The sequence below is a fragment of the Ranitomeya variabilis genome, chromosome 8 (genome assembly GCF_051348905.1).
Source record: "Ranitomeya variabilis isolate aRanVar5 chromosome 8, aRanVar5.hap1, whole genome shotgun sequence".
In the NCBI taxonomy this organism is placed as follows: domain Eukaryota; kingdom Metazoa; phylum Chordata; class Amphibia; order Anura; family Dendrobatidae; genus Ranitomeya; species Ranitomeya variabilis.
The window spans coordinates 119258569-119272290 of NC_135239.1; positions in this window are offsets into that span (position 1 = coordinate 119258569).

Below are 13722 nucleotides of genomic sequence, written 5' to 3' on the forward strand. Positions count from 1 at the left end.
CATCAATCACACCCTCGCAGTCCCAATAAATAAGACACCGAGGGGCGTTGTGTGGGTCAGGGCGGCCGCAGAGGCGCAGGCAGCCAAACCATGATGCCAGAAGACGGGCAGCGCTACCAAGGGGGTTGCAGCGTGTCATTACAAAGGAAAGTCACACCACCGGGACGGTTAAATGGTCACACAGAGGACACATTGCAGACGTGTTTTCAGTTCCACATGTGCGAGGAGAATACGTTTCTGAGCCACCTTGCACACATGCAGCATTACCGCTGTACAAGGTGGCTGGATAACGTAAAAACGCCTGGGGGAGGGGGGACAGGTTCCCTTCAATTTCAGTTCTTGTGTCTGCGTGGCTTTTGCAGGACACGTTGCCGGCTGCACAGCAGGGGAACAGCTGGCGGTGCTGGACCCCACTGACACATTGGCTGGTGTTTTTCTCTGTGCAGCTAGCACATCTGGGCAAAAACTGGCGGTGTGTTAGAGCCCAGGGACAGCAGGAGGAGGAGCAGGAGGAGGAGGAGCAGGGGGAGGGGAGTGTAGGCCGAAGCCTGCACAGGCGGCAGCTTTGGGTGTGTTGTGTCTGCGTGACTTTTGCAGGACACGTTGCCGGCTACACAGCAGGGGAACAGCTGGCGGTGCTGGACCCCACTGACACATTGGCGAGGTGTTTGGCTCTGTGCAGCCAGCACTTCCGGACAGCAACTAGCGTTGTTGGAGCCCGGGCTCTGCAGGTGGAGCAGAGTGTAGGCCGAAGCCTAATTGAACCGATTTCAAAAGTCACCTTTAACCCCCCCTCAGGGGTTACAAAGTAGAAGAGCCACAGCTTATGCAGCAGCAGTGCTGCGCAAGTCAAAGGTTGCTCTTGTAATTTTTCTCCTTGCACACGCTGAATGGAACACGTATAACATTCAGCCCTTTAGACAGTCAAACTGTGTAATGGAGGCGAGAGTTCCCTTTGTAATGAGACGCAGCACAGGTGTCAAGAATCCCACCTTGGTGCTGGGTGCAGCCTCCCGAGCGTTGTTATTTGCTGTACAGGAGTCTGCGCTGTCGTGTTATCCCCTGGCCTAGCGCCGTTAGCGCTGCCCATCTTCTGACCTCATTTAATGTTGGCCGGTGCGGTTCGCGATGCCCATGAATCACAGCCCCGCAGTGTATTGACATAGTTTAAACACTGCGGGGCTGGGATTCATGGCCTGGCGCAGTACATATGTTCGCCTCTCGCTTGGGTTCTTACACCCGCTTCAGACTATGCGGCGTCATCTGATCCCTTATCGCATGCCACGGCCATGAAGCCGCACAGTCCGAAGAAGGCGGAAGGAGAGGAGGGACAGGCGAACTGATGCACTGATCCTGCCCATCAATCACACCCTCGCAGTCCCAATAAATAAGACACCGAGGGGCGTTGTGTGGGTCAGGGCGGCCGCAGAGGCGCAGGCAGCCAAACCATGATGCCAGAAGACGGGCAGCGCTACCAAGGGGGTTGCAGCGTGTCATTACAAAGGAAAGTCACACCACCGGGACGGTTAAATGGTCACACAGAGGACACATTGCAGACGTGTTTTCAGTTCCACATGTGCGAGGAGAATACGTTTCTGAGCCACCTTGCACACATGCAGCATTACCGCTGTACAAGGTGGCTGGATAACGTAAAAACGCCTGGGGGAGGGGGGACAGGTTCCCTTCAATTTCAGTTCTTGTGTCTGCGTGGCTTTTGCAGGACACGTTGCCGGCTGCACAGCAGGGGAACAGCTGGCGGTGCTGGACCCCACTGACACATTGGCTGGTGTTTTTCTCTGTGCAGCTAGCACATCTGGGCAAAAACTGGCGGTGTGTTAGAGCCCAGGGACAGCAGGAGGAGGAGCAGGAGGAGGAGGAGCAGGGGGAGGGGAGTGTAGGCCGAAGCCTGCACAGGCGGCAGCTTTGGGTGTGTTGTGTCTGCGTGACTTTTGCAGGACACGTTGCCGGCTACACAGCAGGGGAACAGCTGGCGGTGCTGGACCCCACTGACACATTGGCGAGGTGTTTGGCTCTGTGCAGCCAGCACTTCCGGACAGCAACTAGCGTTGTTGGAGCCCGGGCTCTGCAGGTGGAGCAGAGTGTAGGCCGAAGCCTAATTGAACCGATTTCAAAAGTCACCTTTAACCCCCCCTCAGGGGTTACAAAGTAGAAGAGCCACAGCTTATGCAGCAGCAGTGCTGCGCAAGTCAAAGGTTGCTCTTGTAATTTTTCTCCTTGCACACGCTGAATGGAACACGTATAACATTCAGCCCTTTAGACAGTCAAACTGTGTAATGGAGGCGAGAGTTCCCTTTGTAATGAGACGCAGCACAGGTGTCAAGAATCCCACCTTGGTGCTGGGTGCAGCCTCCCGAGCGTTGTTATTTGCTGTACAGGAGTCTGCGCTGTCGTGTTATCCCCTGGCCTAGCGCCGTTAGCGCTGCCCATCTTCTGACCTCATTTAATGTTGGCCGGTGCGGTTCGCGATGCCCATGAATCACAGCCCCGCAGTGTATTGACATAGTTTAAACACTGCGGGGCTGGGATTCATGGCCTGGCGCAGTACATATGTTCGCCTCTCGCTTGGGTTCTTACACCCGCTTCAGACTATGCGGCGTCATCTGATCCCTTATCGCATGCCACGGCCATGAAGCCGCACAGTCCGAAGAAGGCGGAAGGAGAGGAGGGACAGGCGAACTGATGCACTGATCCTGCCCATCAATCACACCCTCGCAGTCCCAATAAATAAGACACCGAGGGGCGTTGTGTGGGTCAGGGCGGCCGCAGAGGCGCAGGCAGCCAAACCATGATGCCAGAAGACGGGCAGCGCTACCAAGGGGGTTGCAGCGTGTCATTACAAAGGAAAGTCACACCACCGGGACGGTTAAATGGTCACACAGAGGACACATTGCAGACGTGTTTTCAGTTCCACATGTGCGAGGAGAATACGTTTCTGAGCCACCTTGCACACATGCAGCATTACCGCTGTACAAGGTGGCTGGATAACGTAAAAACGCCTGGGGGAGGGGGGACAGGTTCCCTTCAATTTCAGTTCTTGTGTCTGCGTGGCTTTTGCAGGACACGTTGCCGGCTGCACAGCAGGGGAACAGCTGGCGGTGCTGGACCCCACTGACACATTGGCTGGTGTTTTTCTCTGTGCAGCTAGCACATCTGGGCAAAAACTGGCGGTGTGTTAGAGCCCAGGGACAGCAGGAGGAGGAGCAGGAGGAGGAGGAGCAGGGGGAGGGGAGTGTAGGCCGAAGCCTGCACAGGCGGCAGCTTTGGGTGTGTTGTGTCTGCGTGACTTTTGCAGGACACGTTGCCGGCTACACAGCAGGGGAACAGCTGGCGGTGCTGGACCCCACTGACACATTGGCGAGGTGTTTTTCTCTGTGCAGCTAGCAGTACCGGGCCCCAACTGGCGGTGTTGGAGCCCAGGGTCAGCAGGAGGAGCAGGGGGAGCGGAGTGTAGGCCGAAGCCTGCACTCGAGCAAGTTGAAAGGAAACCTTTAACCCCCCCCCCCCCAGGCGTTTGTAGCTGAAAGAGCCATTGTGTACAGCACTAATGCTGGAAAAGGTAAACTTAGCTCTTTTAATTATGGTCCTTGCACATGCGGAACCTAACAGTTATGAAATGTGTCCCCTCACAGCGTTAAACCGTCCGGTAGGTGGAACTTTCCTTTGTCGTGTGACGCAGCACAGCCATCATTTTTACCCCCTTGGCGCCGTGCGCCGCCTCCTCAGCGTTGTTTTAATCTGTCCCGGAGCCTGGGCTGTTAGGTTAGCCCTTGGCCATGCACACATTTTGCGCTGCCCGTCTTCTGACATCATTTGGTGTCAGGCTGGCTGCGCCTGTGCGGGTGCGCTGGCCGAGATCCCGCCTCGCAGTGTCGTCTAATGTAATCCCACCGCGGGCCTGTGATCCGTGCCCGTGCGCAGTGCATATCCTCTCCTCTCACTCCCCTCCCTACGGCTTTTTCAGACTGTGCGGTGTCACGGCCGTGGCATGCTATTAGGGACCAGCTGACATCGCACAGTCTGAAGAAGCCGTAGGGAGGGGAGTGAGAGGAGAGGATATGCACTGCGCACGGGCACGGATCACAGGCCCGCGGTGGGATTACATTAGACGACACTGCGAGGCGGGATCTCGGCCAGCGCACCCGCACAGGCGCAGCCAGCCTGACACCAAATGAGGTCAGAAGACGGGCAGCGCAACATGTGTGCATGGCCAAGGGCTAACCTAACAGCGCAGGCTCCGGGACAGATTAAAACAACGCTGAGGAGGCGGCGCACGGCGCCAAGGGGGTAAAAATGATGGCTGTGCTGCGTCACACGACAAAGGAAAGTTCCACCTACCGGACGGTTTAACGCTGTGTGGGGACACATTTCATAAGTGTTTGGTTCAGCATGTGCAAGGAGCATCACGAAAAGAGGCACTTTTTCCCTTTGCATCATTACTGCTGCACAAGGTGGCTCCTTCAGTAACAAACGCCTGTGGGGGGGGGGGGGGGTCAGGTTCCCTTACATTTAACTTGTTGTGCCTGCGTGGCGGTCGCAGTACACGTTGCCGTATACACAGCAGGGGAACAGCTGGCGGTGCTGAACCCCACTAACACATTGGCGAGGTGTTTGGCTCTGTGCGTACAGCACTTCTGGACGGCAACTGGCGGTGTTGGAGCCCAGGGGCAGGTGGAGGAGGAGGAGGTTGGAGGAGGTAGGAGGAGGTAGGAGGGATTGCCACACACACAGCAGGGGAACAGCTGACGTTACTGAACCCCAATAACAGAGGAGGGACTGTTGACTGTGCGTACAGCACTTCTGGACGGCAACTGGCGGTGTTGGAGCCCAGGGGCAGGTGGAGGAGGAGGAGGTTGGAGGAGGTAGGAGGAGGTAGGAGGGATTGCCACACACACAGCAGGGGAACAGCTGACGTTACTGAACCCCAATAACAGAGGAGGGACTGTTGACTGTGCGTACAGCACTTCTGGACGGCAACTGGCGGTGTTGGAGCCCAGGGACGGGTGGAGGAGGAGGAGGTAGGAGGAGGTAGGAGGGATTGCCACACACACAGCAGGGGAACAGCTGACGTTACTGAACCCCAATAACAGAGGAGGGACTGTTGACTGTGCGTACAGCACTTCTGGACGGCAACTGGCGGTGTTGGAGCCCAGGGACGGGTGGAGGAGGAGGAGGTTGGAGGAGGTAGGAGGGATTGCCACACACACAGCAGGGGAACAGCTGACGTTACTGAACCCCAATAACAGAGGAGGGACTGTTGACTGTGCGTACAGCACTTCTGGACGGCAACTGACGGTGTTGGAGCCCAGGGACAGGTGGAGGAGGAGGAGGTTGGAGGAGGTTGGAGGAGGTAGGAGGGATTGCCACACACACAGCAGGGGAACAGCTGACGTTACTGAACCCCAATAACAGAGGAGGGACTGTTGACTGTGCGTACAGCACTTCTGGACGGCAACTGGCGGTGTTGAAGCCCAGGGACGGGTGGAGGAGGAGGAGGTTGGAGGAGGTAGGAGGGATTGCCACACACACAGCAGGGGAACAGCTGACGTTACTGAACCCCAATAACAGAGGAGGGACTGTTGACTGTGCGTACAGCACTTCTGGACGGCAACTGGCGGTGTTGGAGCCCAGGGGCAGGTGGAGGAGGAGGAGGTTGGAGGAGGTAGGAGGAGGTAGGAGGGATTGCCACACACACAGCAGGGGAACAGCTGACGTTACTGAACCCCAATAACAGAGGAGGGACTGTTGACTGTGCGTACAGCACTTCTGGACGGCAACTGGCGGTGTTGGAGCCCAGGGACGGGTGGAGGAGGAGGAGGTTGGAGGAGGTAGGAGGGATTGCCACACACACAGCAGGGGAACAGCTGACGTTACTGAACCCCAATAACAGAGGAGGGACTGTTGACTGTGCGTACAGCACTTCTGGACGGCAACTGGCGGTGTTGGAGCCCAGGGGCAGGTGGAGGAGGAGGAGGTTGGAGGAGGTAGGAGGAGGTAGGAGGGATTGCCACACACACAGCAGGGGAACAGCTGACGTTACTGAACCCCAATAACAGAGGAGGGACTGTTGACTGTGCGTACAGCACTTCTGGACGGCAACTGGCGGTGTTGGAGCCCAGGGACGGGTGGAGGAGGAGGAGGTTGGAGGAGGTAGGAGGGATTGCCACACACACAGCAGGGGAACAGCTGACGTTACTGAACCCCAATAACAGAGGAGGGACTGTTGACTGTGCGTACAGCACTTCTGGACGGCAACTGGCGGTGTTGGAGCCCAGGGGCAGGTGGAGGAGGAGGAGGTTGGAGGAGGTAGGAGGAGGTAGGAGGGATTGCCACACACACAGCAGGGGAACAGCTGACGTTACTGAACCCCAATAACAGAGGAGGGACTGTTGACTGTGCGTACAGCACTTCTGGACGGCAACTGGCGGTGTTGGAGCCCAGGGACGGGTGGAGGAGGAGGAGGTTGGAGGAGGTAGGAGGGATTGCCACACACACAGCAGGGGAACAGCTGACGTTACTGAACCCCAATAACAGAGGAGGGACTGTTGACTGTGCGTACAGCACTTCTGGACGGCAACTGGCGGTGTTGGAGCCCAGGGGCAGGTGGAGGAGGAGGAGGTTGGAGGAGGTAGGAGGAGGTAGGAGGGATTGCCACACACACAGCAGGGGAACAGCTGACGTTACTGAACCCCAATAACAGAGGAGGGACTGTTGACTGTGCGTACAGCACTTCTGGACGGCAACTGGCGGTGTTGGAGCCCAGGGACGGGTGGAGGAGGAGGAGGTTGGAGGAGGTAGGAGGGATTGCCACACACACAGCAGGGGAACAGCTGACGTTACTGAACCCCAATAACAGAGGAGGGACTGTTGACTGTGCGTACAGCACTTCTGGACGGCAACTGGCGGTGTTGGAGCCCAGGGGCAGGTGGAGGAGGAGGAGGTTGGAGGAGGTAGGAGGAGGTAGGAGGGATTGCCACACACACAGCAGGGGAACAGCTGACGTTACTGAACCCCAATAACAGAGGAGGGACTGTTGACTGTGCGTACAGCACTTCTGGACGGCAACTGGCGGTGTTGGAGCCCAGGGACGGGTGGAGGAGGAGGAGGTTGGAGGAGGTAGGAGGGATTGCCACACACACAGCAGGGGAACAGCTGACGTTACTGAACCCCAATAACAGAGGAGGGACTGTTGACTGTGCGTACAGCACTTCTGGACGGCAACTGGCGGTGTTGGAGCCCAGGGACAGGTGGAAAAGCAGAGGAACACAATGTAGGCCGAAGCCTGAGAAAGTCGAAAGGGAACCTTTAACCCCCCCCCAAGGCGTTTGTAGCTGAAAGAGCCAGCTTGTGCAGCACAAAAGATGCAAAAGGAAAAGGTGGCTCTTTTCATCATGCTCCTTGCAAACACAGAACTAAACACTTATAAAATGTGTCCCCTGCAACCGTAAAACCGTCCCGGAGGTGGGACTTTCCTTCGTAATGTGACGCAGCCCAGCCGTCATTCCTACCCCCCCGGCGCCGCGCACCGGCTCCTCAGCGTTGTTTTATTCCGTCAAGGAGCCTGCGCTGTTATGTTATCCCGTGGCCAGGCACACTTAGCGCTGCCCGTCTTCTGGCATCATTTGGTGTCTGGATGGCTGCGCCTGTGCGGCCGCGCTGGCAGAGAGCCCGCCTCGCAGTGTCTTCTGATTTAATCCCACTGGGGGCCTGGGATCCATGGACATGCGCACTGCATATCTGAACCTCCACCTCTCACTCATCTCCCTATGGCTTCTTCAGACTGTGCGGTGTCACGGCCGTGGCATGCTGTTAGGGACCAGCTGACACCGAACAGTCTGAAGAAGCCATAGGGAAATGAGTGAGAGGTGGAGGTTCAGATATGCACTGCGCATGTCCATGGATCCCAGGCCCCCAGTGGGATTAAATCAGAAGACACTGCGAGGCGGGCTCTCTGCCAGCGCGGCCGCACAGGCGCAGCCATCCAGACACCAAATGATGCCAGAAGACGGGCAGCGCTAAGTGTGCCTGGCCACGGGATAACATAACAGCGCAGGCTCCAGGACGGAATAAAACAACGCTGAGGAGCCGGTGCGCGGCGCCGGGGGGGTAGGAATGACGGCTGGGCTGCGTCACATTACGAAGTAAAGTCCCACCTCCGGGACGGTTTTACGGTATCAGTGGACACATTTTATAAGTGTTAAGTTCTGCGTGTGCAAGGAGCTAAACAAAAATAGCTACCTTTTCCTTGGGCAGCATTACTGCTGCACAAGGTGGCTCTTTCAGTAACAAACGCCTTGGGGGGGGGGGGACAGATTCCCTTACATTTCAGTTGTTGTGTCAGCGTGGCGGTCGCATGACACATTGCCGGCTACACAGCTGGGGATCAGCTGACATTACTGAAACCCAATAACACTGGGTCGTATGTTTTGACTGTGCAGACGGCACGTCTGAGCCTCAACTGGCGGTGTTGGAGCCCAGGAATTTAAGTTCAGGTGGTAGAAAGATGAACACAACAGGAGACCTGGATAACGTATACAGTGACCTAATTATTCAATCAGGAGGAGGAGTGGCAAATTCCGGCGAGATCCAGGCCTTGTTCATTTTCAGGAAAGTAAGCCGGTCAACGTTATCGGAGGATAGTCGCATGCGACGGTCAGTTAGTACACCACCTGCAGCACTAAAGACACGTTCCGATAATACACTGGCCGCAGGGCAAGACAGCACCTCCAATGCATACTGGCTTAGCTCTGGCCATGTATCCAGCTTTGAGACCCAAAACTTGAAAGGGGAAGAGCCGTCTGGGAGTACAGCAAGAGGGCAAGACATGTAGTCTGTCACCATCTGACGGAACCGTTGCCTCCTGCTGACTGGAGCCGTCTGTGATGGTGTAGACTTTTGTGGCGGGCACAGAAAACTGTGCCACAGTTCGGCCATACTGGTCTTGCCTTGGGCAGAGGCACTGCTTCTGCTCCCTCTTTGTGCAGAGCCTCCACCACGGCCTGGACGCACTGAGCTGCTTTGGAATGCACTAGCAGCACTTCTCTCAGTTGGAATGGAGAAGATGATGGAATTGACCAGTGTGTCTTGGTACTCCCGCATTTTTCGCTCCCGGTTCAACGGTGTGATGAGGCTTTCTACGTTGTCCCGGTAGCGAGGATCGAGGAGGGTGAACACCCAATAATCAGACATGTTGAGAATGTGGGCGATGCGGCGGTCGTTTCTCAGGCACTGCAGCATGTAATCCACCATGTGCTGCAGACTGCCAACTGCCCAAGAAACGCTGTCCCCTGCTGGAGGCGTGATCTCTGCCCGCTCGTCATCACCCCACCCTCGCTGTACACACTGAGTACTGGACAATTGTGTAACTCCCTCCTCTGGACGGATGTCTTCCTCCTCCATTGACTCCTCCTCATCCTCCTCACAAACGGTCCCCTGCCTACGCGTTTGTGAGGAACCACGTGGCGCTGACTGTCCAGAAGATGATGGAAATGGTGAATCCTCATCCTCCACCTCTTCCACAACATCATCCCTTAGCGCTTGCAGTGATTTTTCAAGCAGGCAGATAAGGGGGACAGTCATGCTGACTAGTGCATCATCTGCACTCGCCATCCGCGTGGAATAATCAAAGGGACGCAAAACCTGGCAGACGTCATTCATAGTGGCCCACTCTGTGGTTGTGAAGTCTGTACGGCGCTGACTGCGACTTTTTTGCGCCTGAAGCAGCTGGTACTCCATTACAGCTTGCTGCTGCTCACACAACCGCTCCAACATATGTAACGTGGAATTCCACCTGGTAGGTAGGTCACATATGATGCGATGTTCCGGCAGGCGGTGTCGGCGCTGCAGAGCCGCAATGCGCGCTTTTGCCGTGCTGGAACGCCGCAAGTGAGCACACTCTAGGCGGACCTTGTGCAGCAGTGCATCAAGATCCGGATAGTCCCTCAAAAAGCTCTGCACGACCAAATTGAGCACATGTGCCAGACATGGGATGTGAGTGAGGTTGCCGAGGCCCAGAGCTGCCACCAGATTTCGGCCATTATCACACACTACCATGCCTGGCTGGAGATTCGCTGGCACAAACCACACATCGCTCTCCTGCTTGATGGCATTCCAGAGCTCCTGCGCTGTGTGGCTACGATTCCCCAAGAAAATTAATTTCAAGACGGCCTGTTGACGTTTGGCCACGGCTGTGCTCATGTCGGTCGTAACAGGTACACGTTCATCACGGGTCCATGTGGAGGTGGACTGTGACGGCTCCTGCAGCGATGATTCTGAGGAACTGGTGTAAGAGGAGGAGTCAATGCGTACAGAATGGATTCCTGCAATCCTTGGAGTGGGCAGGACACGTCCTGCGCCACTCGCACGGTCTGTACCCGGCTCAACGACATTAACCCAATGGGCAGTGAGGGAAAGGTATCGCCCCTGTCCATGTTGACTGGTCCACGCATCGGTGGTGAGGTGGACCTTGCTACTGACGGCGTTCAGTAGCGCGTGTTTTATGTGTCCCTCCACATGCTTCTGCAGGGCAGGGACGGCTTGCCTGCTGAAGTAAAAGCGGCTGGGCACTTTGTACTGTGGGACTGCCAATGACATGAAGTCACGGAAGCTGTCAGTCTCCACCAGCCTGAATGACAGCATTTCCAGTGACAGAAGTTTGGCAATGCCTGCAGTCAGAGCCTGTGCTCGTGGGTGGTTTGACGAGAAAGGCCGCCTTTTCTCCCATGCCTGTACTACCGATGGCTGTAGACTGGGCTGGGAGTGTGTGGATGACTGGGAAAGTGGCGCTGCGGGTGGAATTACAGCGGGTCTCTGGACAACAGGGGCAGAGGTTCTTCCACGGCGATCCTGGGAGGACGCCGAACCAGCTGCGTGTGAGGTAGAGGAAGAGGCAACACGAGCTGAAGAGGTGGTAGCTGCCGCTGTTGGTTGGCCTACCTCTTCAGTGTGTTTTTCTAACTCCGCCGGGTGCCTGTTGCGCACATGTTTCCACATGTTGGAGGTATTGAGGTTGCTGACATTTCGACCTCTTTTGACTTTTTGATGACACACGTTGCATCTGACATAGCAAATGTCATCTGCAACTGTGTCAAAAAAGGACCAGGCACTGCAAGTCTTGGGAGCGCCCTTTTTGGCTTTTGGAAGAGACATGCTCCTAACGGGTGCCAAAGCGGAGGCTGCAGGATCCGCAGTCTTCCCCCTCCCTCTCCCTCTTTGGGCCGTACGGGGAATCTCTTCCTCAGAGCTGCTCCCACCACCTTCCTGTCCCTCACGCCAAGATGGGTCGAGGACCTCATCATCTACACTACCCTCTGCCCCCAACTGCTCCTCCTGGGTAGTCTCAGCAGCAGAGCACGCACCAGTAAGTGGCACCTGAGTGTCATCATCAGCTGATGCGGCCTGCGATGTGGTGACCGGAGCCACTGGCCCACCCGCCTCTTCAGAGGAAGACAGAAAAAGCTGTTGGGCATCACTGCACCCTGCCTCTTCTTCCATTTCTCCAATGCTGCTTGGCTGGCCCCCTGTTTCCAAGCCAAGAGATTCAGAGAACAGAAGTAGAGACGGCTCCTGTCCTGGGCTCTCTGTCTGCCTGGGCAATTTGGCAGGTGGTGAAGAGACAGATGGCTGCTCTCCAGTGCTCTGTGTCTGAGAGGATGTGGCACTAATGGAAGTTGATGCATTAGCTGCCATCCATCCGACAACAGCTTCAATTTGTTCTTCACGCAGCAGCGGTGTACGGCGCTCGGACACAAAGCTTCGCATGAACGACTGTTGCCTGGTGAAAGTGGGTGCTGATGAGTCACCGGTGCCCGCAGCAGGCACAGAATCCCCACGTCCCCTCCCTGCTCCGCGACGGCTCCCACGCCCCCGTGCCTTACTCACTGCCTTCTTCATCTTGGTTGACTGATAAAGATAAGCAGAAAAGTACTAACGGATTTGTGTGCTTATTCCTGAGCAACTCCTCCTAACAGGTATAAGAAGCACTAATTATCTAAAGTGTGGACTAGACACAAATATGAGCTAATGTGGCCTACAGAAATGTAAAGTGGTGTAACTGGTGTGTTTGGTGAACTTTATTATTTATTTATTTTTTGGGGGCTGAACTGACAACAGATAGAGCTGCAGTCACACGGAGACCGTGCAGACAGACGTAAACGGCGCTACAAGGCCCAAAAACCCTCCTCTACTTTATCCTATGTAGTGTTTTTCCACAAATTAGCTGGAGACGGGTGGAAAGACACTAATAGGATTTTTTTGAATAAATTAGCAGCAGACTACACTAGTTTGAAAAAAAAGAAAATTGATTTGGCGGTATGACGCAGTGAAAAACCCTGAGCTGGAGACAACCAGGCTATAGCTGCTCACAGATTACAGGGCGAGCTGCAGTCACACGGAGACCGTGCAGACAGCCGTAAACGGCGCTGCAAGGCCCAAAAACCCTCCTCTACTTTATCCTATGTAGTGTTTTTCCACAAATTAGCTGGAGACGGGTGGAAAGACACTAATAGGATTTTTTTAAATTAATTAGCAGCAGACTACACTACTTTGAAAAAAAAGAAAATTGATTTGGCGGTATGACGCAGTGAAAAACCCTGAGCTGGAGACAACCAGGCTATAGCTGCTCACAGATTACAGGGCGAGCTGCAGTCACACGGAGACCGTGCAGACAGCCGTAAACGGCGCTGCAAGGCCCAAAAACCCTCCTCTACTTTATCCTATGTAGTGTTTTTCCACAAATTAGCTGGAGACGGGTGGAAAGACACTAATAGGATTTTTTTAAATTAATTAGCAGCAGACTACACTACTTTGAAAAAAAAGAAAATTGATTTGGCGGTATGACGCAGTGAAAAACCCTGAGCTGGAGACAACCAGGCTACAGCTGCTCACAGATTACAGGGCGAGCTGCAGTCACACGGAGACCGTGCAGACAGCCGTAAACGGCGCTGCAAGGCCCAAAAACCCTCCTCTACTTTATCCTATGTAGTGTTTTTCCACAAATTAGCTGGAGACGGGTGGAAAGACACTAATAGGATTTTTTTAAATTAATTAGCAGCAGACTACACTACTTTGAAAAAAAAGAAAATTGATTTGGCGGTATGACGCAGTGAAAAACCCTGAGCTGGAGACAACCAGGCTACAGCTGCTCACAGATTACAGGGCGAGCTGCAGTCACACGGAGACCGTGCAGACAGCCGTAAACGGCGCTGCAAGGCCCAAAAACCCTCCTCTACTTTATCCTATGTAGTGTTTTTCCACAAATTAGCTGGAGACGGGTGGAAAGACACTAATAGGATTTTTTTGAATAAATTAGCAGCAGACTACACTACTTGGGAAAAAAAAAAAAAAAAGGAACAGTATGAGGCAATGAACCACCCTCCCTGAACTGAATACAACCAACTATGGATGGCCTATGTGGCTGCACTCAGACTGGAGACTGGGCTGCACTCACACACACACACACACAGACCCTGCAGATCGCTGTGAAAACAGCGCTACAAGGCAAAAGCAAGGTGAATAGTAGGTGAACACAGCGGTTGCTAAATTAGCCTTTGGAAAGCACAAAGAAGCAAATCGCTATCTCTAAACTGTCCCTCAGTCAGCAAACAGCGTCCTGTCACTAACTGAATTCACAGCAGAGTGATCGCAAAATGGCGCCAGCGACTTTTAAACTGCATCATGACATCATTACACCAGCCAATCACAGCC